This window comes from Gymnodraco acuticeps, unplaced genomic scaffold (assembly GCF_902827175.1).
Source record: "Gymnodraco acuticeps unplaced genomic scaffold, fGymAcu1.1, whole genome shotgun sequence".
In the NCBI taxonomy this organism is placed as follows: domain Eukaryota; kingdom Metazoa; phylum Chordata; class Actinopteri; order Perciformes; family Bathydraconidae; genus Gymnodraco; species Gymnodraco acuticeps.
In genome coordinates, this window is record NW_022989800.1 from 2935814 (window position 1) to 2955714 (window position 19901).

Genomic DNA, 19901 nt, shown 5'->3' on the forward strand with positions numbered 1-19901 from the left:
TTTGTATTGAACCAATTATAAGCAGAGTAGCAGACCACCAGTAGGCCTATAAATGACTGAACATTGGGTTCACAATATTTTAAGGTTCTTTCCTTATTGTGTTTTTTTTTACCAGTTTGTTTTCAAAATAAGTGCTTTTAAGAAAGCCTAATGTAATACTGTATTTAAAATTAGACACATTCTTTACCTTGACATTTTATCTCAGAATATATATATGTAGATAGCATATAATGAAAAATAAACTATATTTTTGTACTGCTTCTATTGAGCTCACATAATTATTGCATACATTTGAATGAATGCATTTACAAACTGCTACACATTTGATTTGTTAGTTGACTACAGGTCACAAAACAGCCCTTATTAATATACAATGTATCACATGTAATAAAATACAAAGTCTGAGTATTAAATATTGCTATACCAATATAAAATATCCATACTTCATGATGAATTGGAAATGGACATGATGAATTGGAAATGGGGGACCCTGATGTAAACAAGTCTAAGACGAAAGTCTTTCTCTGGTCTGCATCCCCTTAACAATTGTATGTTTTGAGCTGTACTGTACTGTACCCAATATACAAGCTGTTAATAAACTTTTCAATCAATCAATCAAACCCTAGAGAGCACTAGGGGAGGGCAAAATGACTGTGGTATTTTTAGGGTTTGTCCACAAGAGGGCAGTAGCTGATAATGGATTCTTCTTGGTTGTGTTACATTTTATACTAAATGTGAAGCATGCAGCCCTACACCACATGTACATGGATATGTTCAAATATAGGATTGCGTTGCAATGACCAGATACCTTGGAATGTGTTTTCAAATAGATCAATCAACTATTTATTCCGATGAAGTATAACAAATGTAAATACATATTTTAATGTTTTTCAAACAAAGTAAAAAAAATACACTCATAGATGTATATATTGAAAGGATAACATATTAATCTGAACCTTTCTTGGTGTTTATTTGTACACATGCACCAATGTGTATGAGTGCAGAACAGCAGAATAACGTATTTTATTGCCAACAATATGCAAGCAGCACAACTGCTTTGTGTGCCTTGTCTCTTAATGGGGACTTTAATTTGGAAGACCTACAACCTAAAGAGTCTGCATGGGAATCCCCCCCCCCAATTGACACTCATAACCCAGGTTTTATTCAGTCGAATACACACACACACACACACACACACACACACACACACACACACACACACCACACACACACACACACACACACACACACACACACACACACACACACACACACACACACACACACACACACAACACACACACACACACACCACACACACACACACACACACACACACACACACACACACACACACACACACACAACACACGCACACACACTTGCTGTATTATTCTCCATCATTACAGGAAGCTAATGACTGTTTTGTCTCTGATCTGCTCTCTCTCTCTCTCTCTCTCTCTCTCTCTCTCTCTCTCTCTCTCTCTCTCTCTCTCTCTCTCTCTCTCTCTCTCTGCTCCCGTGCAGACAGGGTTTACTGGAGTCTTAACCCAAAGACACCAGCAGCCACACTGTCTCCATGCTACCACTCCTCTTGGTGAACTTTCCATGTAGTCATCACTTTAAACACTAATTAACCTTAATTTCACAGTCATAATGATAATAAGGGATCACATCTAAATAGACAACAGATGCATTACACTGGATTCAGTTGATCAAACTGTAATCACATTAATTACAACTCTATTGCCTTTTCAGTTGCAGTGCTGACAGTTACGAAACTGGAAAAAACAAACTGACTATATCAACATTAAAACCATGATGACGTCTGCTGTTTGGAGAACTGGTTTTGCTTGCTTCATTCAGTCCTGAGATAGTATGATATACAATAACAAGCAAAACAATCACGTGATTTGGTATTCCAATCTAAGCAAATGAAGACTTTATTGAGGAAAGAAATGTGCGAGCATTTTTGGACAAGCCAAAGGTGGAAGTAGTGGAGAGAAACAGGAGGCATCCAGACAGACAGTGCTTAATTGTGTTTGTCTAGTTTTATGGCCCTTTTAACTCATAAACACTCAGCTTGTTTCCCTGGGACAGGCAGGCAGGCATGTACTCAGCTGCACCAACCTTGAAGATGTAATTTCCCCTTAGTTTTGTCTTTTTCAGTGGTCACCTCATTTGTTAATCTCATATTAAGCAGTGTGCTACAGCATGTGTTTTTGTGTGAGCATAAGGGGGGATTTGTATAATTTTGGATGGCATGCCCCACCAGTCGGTGATCTTTGGTTGAAAGCGCCTCCCACTGCGCTAACAGGACTGGCTGAATTGTTAACTGGTCTGTCTTTAAGCCTGACTCCCCACAGAAAAAGGAGCAGAAACTATGGAGCCCAAACTTGTAATTACCCCATGGAGGGCAATGCTCCCTCACTCCCTCTCCTCTGGAGCCCTTTGAAGATGCCCCATAGGGAGTTGGTTGTAATCAGGACACATGACTCATTGATTACTCCTCTGCGGTCTTCCAGGAACACTGGACAAGGAGTGGACGCAGCAGGGGGGAGGGTAGTCCCCTCAGACTGATAGGCCTGAGGTGCAGATGCAGGATGAACAGCACGGCCTAGGCCTTGGACACAAATGAGATGCTGTAAACAATCGGATGTGCATTGTTTTTCTGCTGGGTAGCGCAGTTGGAGTGTTAAACTGCTATTCATTACTGTCTGGAGCAAAGATGAGCAGCCATATGCCAAGGAAGTCTTAAAGTGTGCAGGTCTTCTTACCAGCCAAATTCATTAGCACACCTATTAGTATAATGTCAGCCAGGGTGAGGAGGAACTAAACTGTGAATGCACCAGCACACAAATAAAAAACGACATATTATCAAATACAAAGTAAACCCACAGTAAGCACTACATTAATATACAATGTTTGTGTATTTTGTCTAATGACCCGGCGTAATGTACATTTAATACAATACTTGCAATATGTTTTGAGTATGCCACTTTAATACCACATACTTATACTGTAAACATGTTGAAGGCAGTTTTGCAAACAATCTGTTGAAAGTGGCCATATTACAACAAATGAGTTCTCATGGCTCTTCATGGGAAAATGTTTGCCTGTCCCTGAAACATGTAATTAGCCTCATAACCTGTACTTTTACCTCCCTCTCTTTACCACATTTCTTTCCTTTTTTTCTTGCAATGCACTCAGTTGAGTGTCCTTAAACTGACTCAATATGTCACGCAGAGTACAGCATAAAGAGTTATGAAATACCAACAACAACACAACTATGTCTTATTGTGTGAAACCAAAGGCCTGTGCAGGTTGTTTTTTTAGCCAGCTGGACTTGCAGTACATTGTTAGAAGATGCTTCGTTTAGCATTGAGAAAGACGTCTCTGGTAAACAGAATAGGCAAATCTAGTAGACCATAAGAAAGATCATAAAAGATGTCTTTTGATGTTGCTAGGCTTGTACTCTGGACACCTGTGGGGCTGAACCCAGTGACTGGCTGTCCTATGTGAACATGTTGAGTAGAGGTAATTGGGTCATTACTTGCCAAGAAGCTGAATTAAAGCGGCAAAGTGTGAGGTGGTGAAAATGTGAATTAATTGCAGAAATATAGATATAAAAAAGCATTACACAACCACCTGTTTTTGTTCTCCCTCAGCTCTCAAAATTAAACTGTATTTTGTTGGTTAGCGGTCATGCATTACTTAAATGACAGCTTCTATTTGGATTGAATTGTCCTTTGCCAGTGGAGCGTTGTGGATGTCTTGGTCTCTCACACAGGTCTTTGTGGGAGAGCAATACTGACGTGGGGTGTGTCGTTCAGGCCTGTTCAGATGGCGAAACAAGAATCAGAGGAGCGTGGAGCTGCAGACAAGCTACACACACACCCAGGCCATTGTTGATGACCACACTGGAACAATAGTAGTCTTGAAGTAGCGGAAACAGCCTGCAGCAGAGAAAGTTCAAAAGCCAATGAAGGAATGCTGTCCACTTACCAGAGTCTCATTGGTCACATTGTGTGTTTATCTTGTCAGAGATGAGGATCTTTTGTGCTGCAGATGATATGTTTGCGTAAATATCCTTTACTTGCTTGTCTCCATTCATATTGTGATTGCTAGATGATAAAATTTCAAGCATTCAAAGTCTGCGTGTTTGTGTTAAAAACAAACCATAAATAAGATAACTGTCATGCAGATAGCGCGTGTGTGTGTCTTCCTTTGCATCTGTGTGTTTGCAGGATTTCAAATGATGAGTATTGTTCAATGCTGCAACCATTTAAAGGTCTTTACTTCTTTATTTACCTTCATTTAGCATCTTCTTGCCTCCTGTGCTATATAAAGAGAAGGGTCAGCCTAATCAGGGTCTTCTTTTGGGGGGGGGTGCTGGGCTTATTTGCCAGTTGACATTTGGTGAAAGGGTGTTAGTGGAAAAAAGCACCTCACACCATGAGGTAGGAGCCTCACGCCAAAACTCATCGCAGACAGTTGTGTTTGTGTGTAAAGAGGAACTCGTTTCACTGCTCTGGACTCAAAGCCCAACACACTCTTCTCTGAGCTGTGTGAAGTGTGTTGCCCATAACCTTCACTTTCCAAAAAATATTATTCGTTCTTATATATATTAATGTTGAGTTTAATACTGTTTGCTCACCACAGGGATGTGATCTTTATCTAGGAGGCTAAAGGATAAAACACAGTTTTAGTGCTGTCTCTCTTTGTTTTTCAGTCTTTTACACTTTTTTCTTTAAAGAGGAAATATTAAACTAATGTTCAGGTTTCATAATTGTATTTTGTGCCTCTACTGTGACATGTTTACATGCTTTAATGTTCAAAAAGGAATTTTCTGCAGCACCTCTTTTCCCCCTCTGTCTAACACCAGAGCCCAGTCTGCTCTGATTGGTCAGCTGGCAGGCTCTGATGTGATTTGTCAAGCACTTAGAGATGTCCTGCCCCTTAGCCTATCAAGCATCAGGCAGGGGGGAGTGGAATATGGGATTTTAGTCTTTGTAGACTATTTCAATGCACAACAAACCTGTATAGGACATTAAAGGAAAGGTACAAAACCCATCCATCCATCCATCCATCTTCTCCCGCTTATCCGTGGTCGGGTCGCGGGGGTAGCAGTTCCAGCAGAGAGCCCCAAACTTTCTTTTCCCTGGCGACATCAACCAGCTCTGACTGGGGGATCCCAAGGCGCTCCCAGGCCAGCGAAGAGATATAATCCCTCCACCTGGTCCTAGGTCTACCCCTTGGTCTCTTCCCAGCTGGACGTGCCTGGAACACCTCCCTAGGGAGGCGCCCAGGTGGCATCCTAACTAGGTGCCCGAACCACCTCAACTGGCTCCTTTCGACGCGAAGGAGGAGCGGCTCAACTCCGAGTCCCTCCCGGATAACCGAACTTCTCACCTTATCCCTAAGGGAGACACCAGCCACCCTGCGGAGAAAACCCATCTCGGCCGCTTGTATCCGCGATCTCGTTCTTTCGGTCATGACCCATCCTTCATGACCATAGGTGAGGGTAGGAACGAAAATGGCCCGGTAGACAGAGAGCTTTGCCTTCTGGCTCAGCTCCCTTTTCGTCACAACGGTGCGGTAAAGCGACTACAGTACCGCTCCCGCTGCTCCGATTCTCCGGCCCATCTCACGCTCCATTGTTCCCTCACTCGAGAACAAGACCCCGAGATACTTGAACTCCTTCACTTGGGGTAAGGACTCATTCCCTACTTGGAGTGGACAGTCCATCGGTTTCCTGCTGAGAACCATGGCCTCAGATTTGGAGATGCTGATCCTCATCCCAGCCGCTTCACACTCGGTTGCAAACCGATCCAGTGAGTGCTGAAGGTCGCAGACCGATGAAGCCATTAGAACCATATCATCTGCAAAAAGCAGTGGTGCAATCCTTAGTCCACCGAACCGCAGACCCCCTCCCCCACGACTACGCCTCGAAATCCGATCCATGTATATTACAAACAGGATTGGTGACAAAGCGCAGCCCTGGCGGAGGCCAACCCTCACCGGAAATGGGTCCGACTTACTGCCGAGGACCCGGACACAGCTCTTGCTTTGGGAGTACAGAGATTGGATGGCCCTGAGTAGAGACCCCCTCACCCCATACTCCCGCAGCACCTCCCACAGTAACTCCCTGGGAACTCGGTCATACGCCTTCTCCAAGTCTACAAAACACATGTAGACCGGATAAGCGTACTCCCAGGCCCCCTCCAGGATCCTTGCGAGAGTAAAAAGCTGATCCGTTGTTCCACGACCAGGACGGAATCCGCATTGTTCCTCCTCAATCTGAGGTTCGACAATCGGCCTGACCCTCCTTTCGAGTACCTTAGAGTAAACTTTCCCGGGGAGGCTGAGTAGTGTGATGCCTCTGTAATTGGCACACACCCTCTGATCCCCCTTTTTAAAAAGGGGAACCACCACCCCGGTCTGCCACTCCTTCGGTACTGTTTCCGACTTCCACGCAATGTTGATGAGACGTGTCAACCATGACAGTCCCTCAACACCCAGAGCCTTCAGCATTTCTGGGCGGATCTCATCCACCCCCGGGGCTTTGCCACTGTGGAGTTGTTTGACGACCTCAGTGACCTCCCCCCGGGAGATTGGTGTTGATCCCCCGTCATACTCCAGCTCTGCCTCTAACATAGAGGGCGGAGTTGTCGGGTTCAGAAGTTCCTCAAAGTGTTCCTTCCAACGCCCTAACACTCCATCAGTTGAGGTCAACAACGTCCCATCCTTACTGTACACAGCTTGGATGGTTCCCTGCTTCCCCCTCCTGAGGTGTCGGACAGTTTTCCAGAACAACTTTGGTGCCGCCCGAAAGTCCTTCTCCATGTCTTCTCCGAACTTCTCCCACACCCGCTGCTTTGCCTCGGCCACGGATGAGGCTGCTGCCCTTCGGGCCTGTCAGTACCTTGCAACTGCCTCGGGAGTCCCCCGGGATAACAAATCCCTGAAGGTCTCCTTCTTCAGTCGGACGGCTTCCCTGACCACCGGTGTCCACCAGGAGGTTCAAGGGTTACAGCCCCTTGAGGCACCTAGGACCTTGAGACCACAGATCCCCGCCGCGGCTTCGGCAATAGAGGCTTTGAACACCGACCACTCTGGTTCAATGTCCCCAACCTCCACAGGAATGCCCAAAAAGCTCCGCCGGAGGTGTGAGTTGAAGGCCTCCTGAACTTGGGCCTCCTCCAGACGTTCCCAGTTCACCCGAACAATACGTTTGGGCTTACCAGGTCTATCCAGAGGCTTCCCCCGCCACTCGACCCAACTCACCACCAGATCAGTTGACAACTCCGCCCCTCTCTTTACCCGAGTGTCCAAAACATACGGCCTCAGGTCCGATGATACGATAACGAAATCGATCATGGACCTTCTGCCTAGGGTGCTCAGGTACCACGTACACTTATGAGCATCCTTATGTTCGAACATGGTGTTTGTTATGGCCAATCCATGACTAGCACAGAAGTCCAGTAACAAACCACCACTCCGGTTCAGATCAGGGGGGCTGTTCCTCCCAATCATGCCCCTCCAAGTGTCTCCATCATTTCCCACATGTGTGTTGAAGTCTCCCAGCAAGATTAAAGAGTCCCCTTCAGGAGCCCCATACAGGACTCTTTCCAGGGTCTCCAAGAAGGCTGTATACTCTGAACTGCTGTTGGGTGCATAAGCACACACAACAGTCAGAGATTTCCCCCCCCATAACCCGCAGGCGTAGGGAGGCGACCCTCTCGTTCACTGGGGTAAACTCCAACAATGAAGCACCCAACCGGGGACTTGTGAGTATCCCCACACTCGCCCGGCGCCTCACACCTTGAGCAACTCCAGAGAAGAATAGAGTCCAACCCCTAAGAAGTAAGGTTCCAGAGCCGACGCTGTGCGTAGAGGTGAGCCCAACCAGATCCAACTGGTAACGCTCCACCTCCCGCACAAGCTCCGGCTCCTTCCCCCCCAGAGAGGTGACGTTCCACGTCCCCAAAGCCAGCTTCTGTCGCCCGGGTCTGGTCCGTCGAGACCCTCCGCTTTCACTGCCACCCTTCTTGCAGCGCACCCGACCCCATCGTTGTTTCCCGTAGGTGGTGGGCCCGCGGGACGAGGTACAAAACCCAAAAAAAACAAAAAAAACAAAAAGCATAATAGGGCCCCCTGATTGCTAATTGTTGGAACGATAAGGAATTGGGCTGTCTTTGGTTTTTTGTTTGCTATAATTTGTTAAATGTTTGAAAAATCTGAAAAAAGCCATTCAACTCAGAAAAAGACAAAAGAAAACAGATTGGATACATTTGCCGATATGCTTTCTCTTCATTGCTTTGACAGTATGTATGTAATTACATGCTGATAACCTGCATTTGGAACCTGTTATCTTAGTATTATCATTAGAACAGCACAGGCTTATCACATTGCTTTCCCTGTAATCACTTTAGTGGGACAACTAGATGGGTGCAATTGTGCAATATTGATAAGTACAGGTCGGGTAGCTTTAGCAGTGGAAATGCATAATGTCCATTATAGAGTGAAATCAAATCATTTTGAAGAACAAAATTGGCTGATTAAATGCATCCTTGTTAATATTAATTTCCTGATAAATCTACACTACAGTCTGATTGGAAATATCAGTTTCATAGTTCATTTTGAGGATAATACATCGAAACAAGGTCTTCCCATTTGTGCATATTCATTCTGACAGCAAATCGTGTTAAATCAAAAATGCAACCAGTTCTGTATTATAATACAGTGGCCTGAGGCTGATACAGTTCAAACCCCTCTTGTGTCACGCTATATGTAGTCTCAACAATACTCGTACAATTTATAATGACTAGGCACTTCTGAGAACAAAAAAAAAACTGCATTTAAGTGCTTGCTTGTCAGTCTAATTTGAACAGTAGAGTAGAAAGAAGCAAAAGCAGAGCGGCTGAACAGCGTGATGGGAATGGCAGTGGTGAAGTAATGGCTCTGAATCTAAGCCCCTCATTAGACAGCAGACTCATCCAGGGATGAAGGATGGGACTCTGCAGGGGGCTCCATGTCAGATTTGCTATGAGGAAATGGCAGAGCACCAGGAATGTGTAGTGAAGTAAAAGTCAGCTGACTCTTTGATCTGATTTTCTTTTTCCTCACTTCAACTCTTTATTGTCCTCCTCTGCCTTATCTTTTCTACAACCCCTCTTATTAATGTTGGTTTTGACGTATACACCCTTAGGAAAAGTCGTGCTTTGTTGAACTCCTACACTTCTCTCACTGTTTCTCAGGTTCCTGATTTCTGTGGGTTGGAAAATATTCTTAATTTTCATCATGTGCTTTTCATTCAATCTGATGCAGCTTTAAGGTTTCTGTGTGCAACGACATAATAACGCCACTGATATATGTTCACTTATTTGTGATTTAAATGCCATCAATACTAAAGCCCTATTCGCAAAGGACTGGTATACAGAGATCTCAAGAGATTTAGAAATGACTCACCCATGTCTTTTTTAATGTGGCACATTTGCAAAGGATAAGGGAAGTTTGTGTTTCACTGTGGAAAAAACTACACCAAACACTGTTGCAATCTATCTAACAGTAATAGAGCCAACAGATGAGACATGATTTAAAATGCAAATCATGTTCACAATTACAAGATAAGATAAGAACTACTTTGCAATAATATGATGCTAAACAGACCTGAGCTAAGAGGTTTTCTTTACTGATATGGTATCAGATTAATCTGCCATTGGTCATTTATTGGTGTTTTAATCAAACATGGTAAGAATTTCTTCTCCAGTGGGAGCTCAAGCCACCATATGGACGTGTGTGTTAAGAAACAGCCTCCCAGTAAAGATCTTTTCATCAACAAGGCAGCGGGCTTGTCCTTTCATTATGTTAAACACCAGCACGCATCCCTTCTTAATTGATCTGATGTTAACAATATGGGTGATTGATGACAATTATTCCCCTGCCGCCACTCCAGTCAGCCCAATGGTACACTAAGGATTTACAGTAGTCCATTACTGGTGCATATACTTGCTTGGTGAAAAGGAACAATGTTTGGGAAATTGATGTAACACCTGGAAAAAAGCCCCTTTACACTTCCAGCCCAGATTGCAGTTGGGTTTTATTAGCTAATGTGAGTTTAAAACAGGTCAGATTACTGTCCTCTGGCAGATCCGGCTATAAATACAGCCCGGTATCTTCTTATGGCACCAAGATGTTCTAACCCTCGTAAGAATGTCCCGAATTGAGTCCTTCCTATGGATGTGATGTGAGAGGTAAGAAGCGATGAAGGGAAGGCTAAGAGCGGCATTAGCATTCTAGCCAGTACGATGTAGAAGTGACACAACAGCTCAGTCCTTGCACACTATTGTCATCTAAGATTAGCTTCCCTTCTCTGCCTGTGTGTGCTGCTCCACCAACAGAGAATCCAAAGACTCCAGCATCCTGTGCCTCACTGCAGGATTGCCCAAGACGCTTGGTAAACACAGGAAATACAAAGCCCCCTAAATACATCCCTACTGTGTTTGGAGGACTGCCATGACAACACACAGTGGATCTCCTGGAGAGCCTGGGTGTTTGTTAGGTGGATTCACATTGAGATATGCCCAAGCAGTGCCCTTCGGTGTGAGGTCGTGGAGTTTTAGTTTATGCACTGTCTGTCCCACCGCTGACATAAGAAGCCTCTCGCTGCAGGGACATTTGTGTGAGACAGGAATCCACTCTTGGCTCGCAGCATGCCTAATTCTGAAGGAATGTGCAGGATAAAAATCTCCACTAAATGTAAATACTCTAATCTGCTCCATGGCCTTTTACATTGGATTCTTGAGATAAGGCTCGGAGGGTTTTTGACACATGCGTACCTGCTCTGGCCTTAATGTTGCATGGCTGAGGATCTCCAGACAGCTTTAGATTACCCCCCGCCTACCCCCGTCCTCTCTCCAGAAACAACTGTCAAAGCTAATCTGCTCTGCAAGCACAGGTCATCTGGACGCCAGATACACGCAGAGCCAGTATCAAAGCTCTCCCATACTGTCTCATCCTTCCCCTTCTTTTTATCCCAATCTCTTTTGGCTTTAACAACTTCAAGGACCAGAGAGGAGGATATCCACCTCCATATGCCCATCCTGTGCAGGATGTCTTGCTGTCATCGATCTCATTTAGGGAGGATATACTTTTGGCAGAGATTGCAAAGAGGATGGGCATTGATCCAAGTAGAGCACACCCACACTGATCAATAGAATAGATCCGCTGTGGAGCCATGAGCGTGATGATGTCAAACTGTACTGAATGAGTGCTGGAGAGCAGCCTGACGGGAGCCTCTGAGTCCTGTGTCACCCTGTCTGTCATCCTTTGTCTTATTTATTGATTATCTAATGGTTATGGCATTTCTAATGTGGCGCCATATAGCGTGACTACATAATCCTAACTGAGATCATATTGTGTAGTGTTCCCACGGAAACTACTATAATTGTTGGTTTGAACTATAAAACCTATGTTGTTTGAAATTAGCACTTGGAAAAACAGAGCTGCTTTTGATCTCAGTTTGAGTGGGATAACAAACAGGTAATAGGGTGACAACATTAAACTGAAAGATATCTCTACGGCGCTTCCCTAGTTTCTAACATTTCTAACATTCAGGCAATTTACACGTTTTCTGAAATGTTATGTTTGAATATGCAATGAGGCATTATGTAATGATACATTTTGGCGAATTTAGGACAAATAGAAAACACAAAGCCCAACTCTCAAAATTAACCAATGCAACAAAAAAGAAAAATCTCATCAAATGTTTTGACACCCACGAATCACTTACAGTACTTTGAACTAACAAAGTGTTAACAAGATTGTAGGGCTATTTTACAGCCTTTTATCGATCCCATATAATGTATATGTTCTATGCATGAACCTGTCATGAACCTGAATCTAATAATTATAATTTTTCTGTGAACTGTATAGACAACCTATCACTGCCAACTAAGCATATGGTTAACTGAAGTTAGATAGTGGTTAAGCAATGCTTTGATGTTAAAACTTGACCTCATCAAGGCACGAGTAAAACCACACTTAACACATCATTTTTTCCAAGGAAAAGTGTTTTCATTTATGTGAACCTCATCTGTTTCTATTTTAATGTAAGACGCATGTCAAAAAAGATGGGGGGATCTCAGTTGCAGTCCTCCTCTGAGATCTTCTGCCCTTCATGTGCAAATCTCCCACCAAACTGGCCAAGAGTGACACCCTGGGTTGTCCTGTTCAAAGGAGCGCCGGGGTCAAACCTGCCAGGTCAACCTCTCTCAAAGTGACAGGGTATACCCCCAAACTATCCCCCTTCTCTCTAAAAACACACGGGGCCCCGGATACTGTCATCCTTCCTCACACTGCCTGTGGTGATTTACTGCCTCGGTACACACCCCATATAAACACATCATCCACATGTCATCGTCCAGGCCTCTGGGGGGGACCTCTCACGGAGCTGTGGTCCAGATTTGTGAGATTTATCCACTTCTTTGCTTTTAATGTGATGAATCATAGCCATCAACCTCCATTGAGAAGCCCCTTCATCTTTGCTATCATGGCAAACAAACTAATCTTTGGTTTATCTAGAGGGACATTCACTGTCAGGTGTTAATGTTTATCTTGAGAGCCATAAAGGGAAGTTCACTTGCCACCCTTTTAACATATTTATGCCAGGAAGCTGTGGTGCTAACAGTCGGGAGCAGATAAAGGAAGGCTTGCCATATGTTGCCTTTAGGAACCACTGTGAAAAAACACTGTTTACCCTTTCAAAATCAACACAAAGAATAAAGAAAATAACATTTTCCATTGCCTTCCACTGGAAAATAGTTTATTTTGTATTGCAAAATCAACCAAACACAGACAATAAGATTTTCTGATTACATTTTTGATTGTTGAACCTAGCCACCACTCAGATAAATCTTGTCTTAATACCTCTTACCCCTGCTCACAACAAGATCCATTTCTTCTCTGTAAGCCTTCCCCTTCAACTTTCCCTAATACCACAGTACAAAGGGTTAAGGCCATCCATCCCCCATGAGTTGCTTTTGTGTCATGTTTCAAAGACCCATTCATCAGTATAACATACACAACTGACAATACCATGCAACATCTCAAACTTTTGCCCTCATTTAGCTTGTGATTATCAAGTTTCACATGACTGGTAAGTCAAAATATTTTGGTGTAAACTTCCCCTCCCTAATAATGACTCGGTTGTCATGCATATCAGTATACATGTTCGAGTTTAAAAGCATATTATAACCCGTGTATTTATACCAATTATGTTGAGCTAAACTGGTTCTGGTTAGTCTGATGGTGACAGCTGTTTGAACCTGTCTTTCTTTATTGTGATAGATAACCAGATTTAATACTGCACGGAGGATCAGTCTGTTCCCTACATGACCCCTGACCCCTGCAGTGAGATAGGACCTCAGGGTGTCCTGCAGGGTGCTGGTGGAGTGAAATTACATTTGCTTTTTTTTGCAGTTTCATGTTTGTTTGCTTATTGCCTCGAAAAATCAAACCATAAATGAAATATAGCCAAATGCAATACAAGAGGATAGAAAGGAGACACAATTCTAATTCAGGTTGTACTGAGCCTTATTATCTTCCACAGTTTCTCTATGGATAATTTCCACTACACCTGTGAGCTGGGACCTGTCCCTCATGGGGGAGCACAAGCTAACCACTAACTATACATGGGAGACAAAGGCAAACAAACCAAACAGCAAACCACTGACCCCAAGGGAATGCTGCAGTTTCCCCCACAACAAACCATTTCCCCCAGCTGACTACATTTAATTGGACGGCCTACGATGCTTTGGAAAAATGATGATTCTTTTTTTTTCTCCCTCCTACATCCCAAAAGAAGCAATTAAAAACACAGTTTGAAAAGGAAAACCACGGAAGTGAAAAAAGAGGACGAAGGTGCCATAAAACTGTGAGCTTAACAAACAGGGTCGTACTCATAAAATTAATAGAATATTGACCCTTTCAGACATGCCAGCTGAGCCTGTCTTTTAACTGGAGCACATGCAATACAGAGAGACGAGTGGGAGTCTTTGCTAAAACATTTTTTATAGGTGTTAGGCTAGAGTCCATTAGGCTGGGAGCTGGAGGAAGCCCCAGCTTTCAAGTGGTCATTGTGAGCACACTCCCAACGGCTTTATGGCTGCTGGGAGAAGCAGAGCAGTCAAACACGAAGGGCAGACAAACAGTGTGGAAGTGATAAGTAGAAAAGCTCCAACAAAAAGATACAAATCAGCATTTAACTATATGTGATAAGAAAATAAATACATGTGTATTGTTGTTGTGTGTATTTTTGAGATATATTTTTTCATTTTTTTTAAATAAATGAATTGTTCCCACTAAAAACTCAATATTACAATACACATGAAACAGAAAACAAGATAACAATACAAATGAAATAATTAAGTAATAATATTGATAGTATAAACACAGAATTCTCACTTCACAACACATTTGTCACCGGCATGTTTTCAATGTAAATAAATGCTCAAGAATCTGACCTTCACATTTTAGGAAGCAATAAAAAAGGCTGAGGAGTCAAGAGGGAATTGACATGTTTGTTGAAGAGGGACTTGTTAGGGGCCATATGGGAGCAGCAAAGCGGGTGCTGTGGCGGGAGGGAGGTACCTGTTGGGTCCCATGTTCTCCTGTCGCTCTGATCTTATCAGGGGGCCCGACCAAGAGGAGGACCAGCTGTCACTCTCCCCACTCTTTTGATGTCCCACTTCAGAGATCACACACACCACTTCAGAAGAGTCAAGGCTTGTTTTTGTTGATACTGAGGTTTGGTGGCTTTGTTGGTGAGCCAGTGGACAAGCCCCGCAGTAGAAAGAAAAATCAAGATAAAGCGAGATAGTTACAGCTTTCTGAGGATATGTGGGGCAGGGGCAGTTCAATTTAGCCGCTTAGAGCCAGAGGCTTGACAAAAGAGAGGCACTCCTCTGAGCTGACACAGGACATCCTGCTCATAAAACAGCCAGGACATCCTCACAGAGACACTGGGACTGATACAAGGGGAAACACTGTATTCATCTCAATCACAAATGCACTTGCCACTGTCCTTCAGGAGCTCATGTCTTCCTTTGAAAATTGCACACTTTGTGTAGACTCCAGTAATCTGCAGGGAGACTGTGTAGTGATTATTTTGGCCTACCCAAGCACGAAAGCTTGTTATAAGAGACAGCTTTACTGATTTAAAAAAATAAAATAAAGTTTGAGTTCAAAGTAGCAACAACATGTTTCAGACAATTACCAGTACATTCACATATTTGAAAGATGTCTGTTATTTCTTTTTAGATCCTATTCATTTGTATAATGTTGTTGCCCAACCATTTTTTGTTTTGTTTATTTGGGAGCATGACTGCCTTCTGCTTTCTGCTCTCCCTACTTTCTTTTCCTTTGGGCACTACTAACCACACACCAGTGAGTAAGTAATGCCTTAAATGTGGCCACATCTGTGTGTGGCATGCTTGGTCTCCTTTGTCTTGAAATATCTTAACATTGGACGGATTAGGATGACTTTTTTTTTAAATAGAAATTCCTATTTTACTACAAATGGGACCATAATTTACAAAAATGCACACCATGGAAAAAATGCACACATAGGAGAAGACTAAACACTAGTGATTCAGACAATAAAGTCATAAGGAAAATGTTCACTGATGTAATAAATCAGGAGATGAATCAGATCATTTTCAATTTTGACTCCTATAGAATCCGACTTATTTCTGCAACCAGTGGAAGTTCCCACTGACTGATATTGAATTTGTACAAACAATTATTCATGTTGTAAATGTGAGGATTCTCTCTGACCAATCAGTGGTCTGCAGGGTTTTATCTGCGGCTCCTAGTATCGGCTTAGCACACCTCAAACCAAGACAGACATGGTAACGAAAACAGGACCATGTTCTATCCGCAGCTTTTGCTCATGAAAGACAAAAAAGACTGAGACGAGAAGAGCCATGCAAAGGAAAAATATATTAGTCTTGTCATTTTAAAGTCATCATGAATAAAGCAAAAACATTTAACAACTCAACCCTAGCTTGTTTGTTAAATGCCCTAGCAAAGAACTACAGTTGAAAGCATACTGGCTTTATTAAATGATTACATCATGATTAAGGTGATGGCTAGATACGTAGAAAAACATAAAACACGTATATTTTAATTTAACTCGCTGGTAATACAGGGCATGTCAGTGCACTGTGGTTCAATGATCTGTCCCTAAATATTGGTTTGTTCTTGTCAACGAAGGTTTCTGATGTTGGCCTCAAAAGCCAGGGCCCAGAGACTCCTTGGGATTTCACAGGGATTTCCCTCTGTTTCAGACAATTGCTTGGCAGGAGCGAATAAATCCACAATGGCCTCTGTTACTGCGAGTGCGTGCTCCCCATACACTGCGAACTCTTGAACCACCTCTTGACCACAGCTTGAAGAGAGTTGAGACAATGGTTAGTAAACATACTGGAGTGAATGAAGGGATTAGGTATTAAATGACAGGATGTGCTTAAAGAGGGGCAGGTGGTGGTTGAGGAAGGGCCTGCTAAGCCTCTGCAGGGATGGGACATCATGCATCTCCCTAATTTATCAATTTCTCTCATCTTCATGCTCTGTCTCAATTGCTCTCGATCTTCCACACTTGTCCTCAGTTAGCTCATCTCTTCCTGTTCAGTTCCCTCGCTTTCTATCTCTTCTCCCCGCTCTCTATCTCCACTGTCCTCTTGGACACAACCAGAGAAGCTGCCTCTTTAACTCTGGACGCAGACAGTTGACATTCATGAGGTTGGACATTCCGGTCCAACCCCATTCATATGTACAGTAAGCAAAGGGACAAAAGCCACCTCACACACTATAGAGCCCATCCCCCGTGTAAAGGGAGGCAGAGGAGCTGGGTGAATCTCAGTTGTATCACTACTTTATTGCAATGTAAATGTAATACACTTTGTAATTTTGCAGTTAAAAAAAATAGCATGTCATTTTAAGCCCTGTTTGAAGTCACGAACAACTTCATATGTTTCTTTGAGTAAATGTGGATATTTAACATGCCAAACACAGGAACCGAGAGAAGCGGCCACCTCTGTGTTTCCAGTGCATTGTGGGTAGGAGTGGAAAGCTCCTATCATCGGGGTGGTAATGAGTTCCTGAGCTCCCACTTGTCAACATAATATATCCTCATTTTATATATGAGGCCCGGGCAGCACCCTCTCTCCAGTTTTCGCATCAGGGAAGCAACACAGCTTCAAGAAGTCATGTCGAAAATATTTATGACTACAGGGTGAAGATACACAGACAATGAACTGAAGGCAATTATAAGACAAGCAATGTTATTCTTATTGTAAATATAAGAAAAACTGAGTAATACATAGACTGAGGAAAAGAGAAAACACAGACAGCTTGATGGTATTATGTGTTTTGCGCATGGAGGCAGACTGGGAAGGATGTGTGTGTTTTGGGATTACCTCATGCACACGTAAAATGAGAACCCCTCCCCCAACTGTGACCTAAAGTGAACCAAGTCAAAGTTTAATCGACACCTGTCTGCGGCACACCCTTTGTTATTTGAACTCCTTTCTCTGCTTTCACTTTCTCACATGTTCTTCTTTATTGTAGATGTAGAATTTACACAAAATTGGTAAATCTACTGACAACTACTGGATTTAATATTTTTTTAATTACCTTAGAGATGTGAATAAAATGTTGATCAATCAATTAAGGTGCGTGTTAGCAGAGAAAGAGTAGGTGAACTTAATTATATCAATGTCCAAAGCAGCTCAGAGGCATGTGTTCTCTGCATTAACTCACTGTTTACCTGTCCAAGTAGCCTACTTAAATTAGTTTGGTACGACACTTCCACCTATTTAAATCTCACTGGAGCGTTTTCTTCTGCAGACTGTTTTAGAAGTAGCGTGTGAGGAAAGCTGAGTGTGAACTATCAGAACCATGACTGCTTAGACACCCTATGTTTACATTTCACTTTCAGTATCCAGACTGTTGTGTAATAAATAAAAATACAACTCTCTTCATGGATCTCTGTCAAAAAGTCATCACGGCTCAGTCTTTGTTAAGGTTAAAACGCCTCAATTACTTTTATCTGCGGTTGTGGTGTCAGCTGAAATTGTGGGATCCTGATTAGATGCGAGTCGTTGGCCCATGTGTTCTCATTTATTTGATGCCAAAGTCAGAGCACTTCTGTGTAATCAGATCCCACACGACACCTGTAGTCCTCCAGTAAGACTTGACAGACATCCATAGGGAGTATGTTCATGAACGCCCCACACTGTAGTCAATTTTACACCCTATAAAATATCATGACCGAATGCTTTTCGCAGGTGTGCACCTGTTCACCTGCTGTTTCAAATTCGCCCCCCGAGAGGTTCCAGTCCCTAGCTGAATTAGCTTTATCCATCATCCAATTACTTTATGTAGGTGTTAGGGACCTTATTCTGCAAAATAAAAATATAATGAACAATGCATTTGATTTTTCTTAAATACAATATGTATTCATAATTATGTACATTGGAATTATACATGGCAGTCTTTGTCAGAAGAAAATGTAAATATCAGAGTTCAGCAACAATTGTGAGAACATTTGTATTGCATAAAGAGAGGAGTCTAATAATAATAATACCTTTAAAAGGAGCAGAGGACTTGGCCAAATTCCCTACTAAATCATTACAGCAACTTATCACAGTGGCAATCTAAAATTATGAATAAAGTAGCCTATCAGTTAAAAAACATGTGTTACAGTTATAGTTTCATTGTCATTGTGTGTTTGGTACTCTTACCTATTCTCTTAATTGTTTCATTGTCACTGATGTTGCTACAATGACACCTACATTTCCCTACATGGTGTTAATAAGGCTTTATCTTATCTAATCTAATCTTTAATTAACTCATCTGCCCTTGATCTAGGGTGGGTGGCAATGGTAGGAGCCAAGATATGCAGCAATTAAGACTTTCCTCTACCTATAATATACTGGATCAATGTATTGATTTTGAAAGATATAAACTGTATCAGAAAGTGTTGCTGGACAGGTGGACTCACTTTCTTACAACAAGCTCAAACAACCAGTCAAAGGGAAGCAAATAGCAGAAATGTTGAACACAAAAAAGACAAAACCAGAGACAGCGCGGGTACAAAAAGGCCCCTGACCCCTCTATTGTGGGGAGAGGTGCCCTCAGAGATGAGCCAGCCCTACAGCTGCAAAGGTCACCCAGCGCCCAAGGTCAAGCCGACATGGTCCAGCTATATTCAACATCAAAGACAAGTCCAGTGCCTGTCATGATCACTCTGAGCCGGGTCGAAAACAGCAGCACTAATCCCACCGACCACTCTTTCTCAAAGGACAGGGGTCAGCTGGTTGTACAAATCCTAATAGGTTGATTCAATTGTAACTCTCTAAACCCAAAATGCTATCTTTGATGTGTGTGCCCTCGAGACCTGTCTCGTGTTTTGATGAGAATAGAAAAGAGTGCTGCTGAATTAACATATGCCTTTTTAGTGAGAAATTGAATTCAAAGAATGACGCCCTTTCTTTAACTGAACATGTCTAGTTAAAAGAGAGAAAATTAAAGGAAGTATCCAAGAGACTTAAAAGTGATTACATCTGCAAGGAACAAAACTTCAAAGTAAGAATTTGGTGAAATGCTGAAAATGTTTGTCAGCTCTATAAGCTTCTTAGTTGGGGAACTTTAAGGTCAGAGCTTTCTGATGGGAGATAACATTATTATGTTTGACCAGGGGAGAGCGTGCTGATGTGTGGAAGGCCAGGCAGGGACTGCTTACCTTCACGAGTGTCCTTTTGCTCACCCCGTCTTTGAAAGAATTTTAATGGAAAGATACCAAGGCAGATTTTTTTAATGAGATTATTGGGCAACTC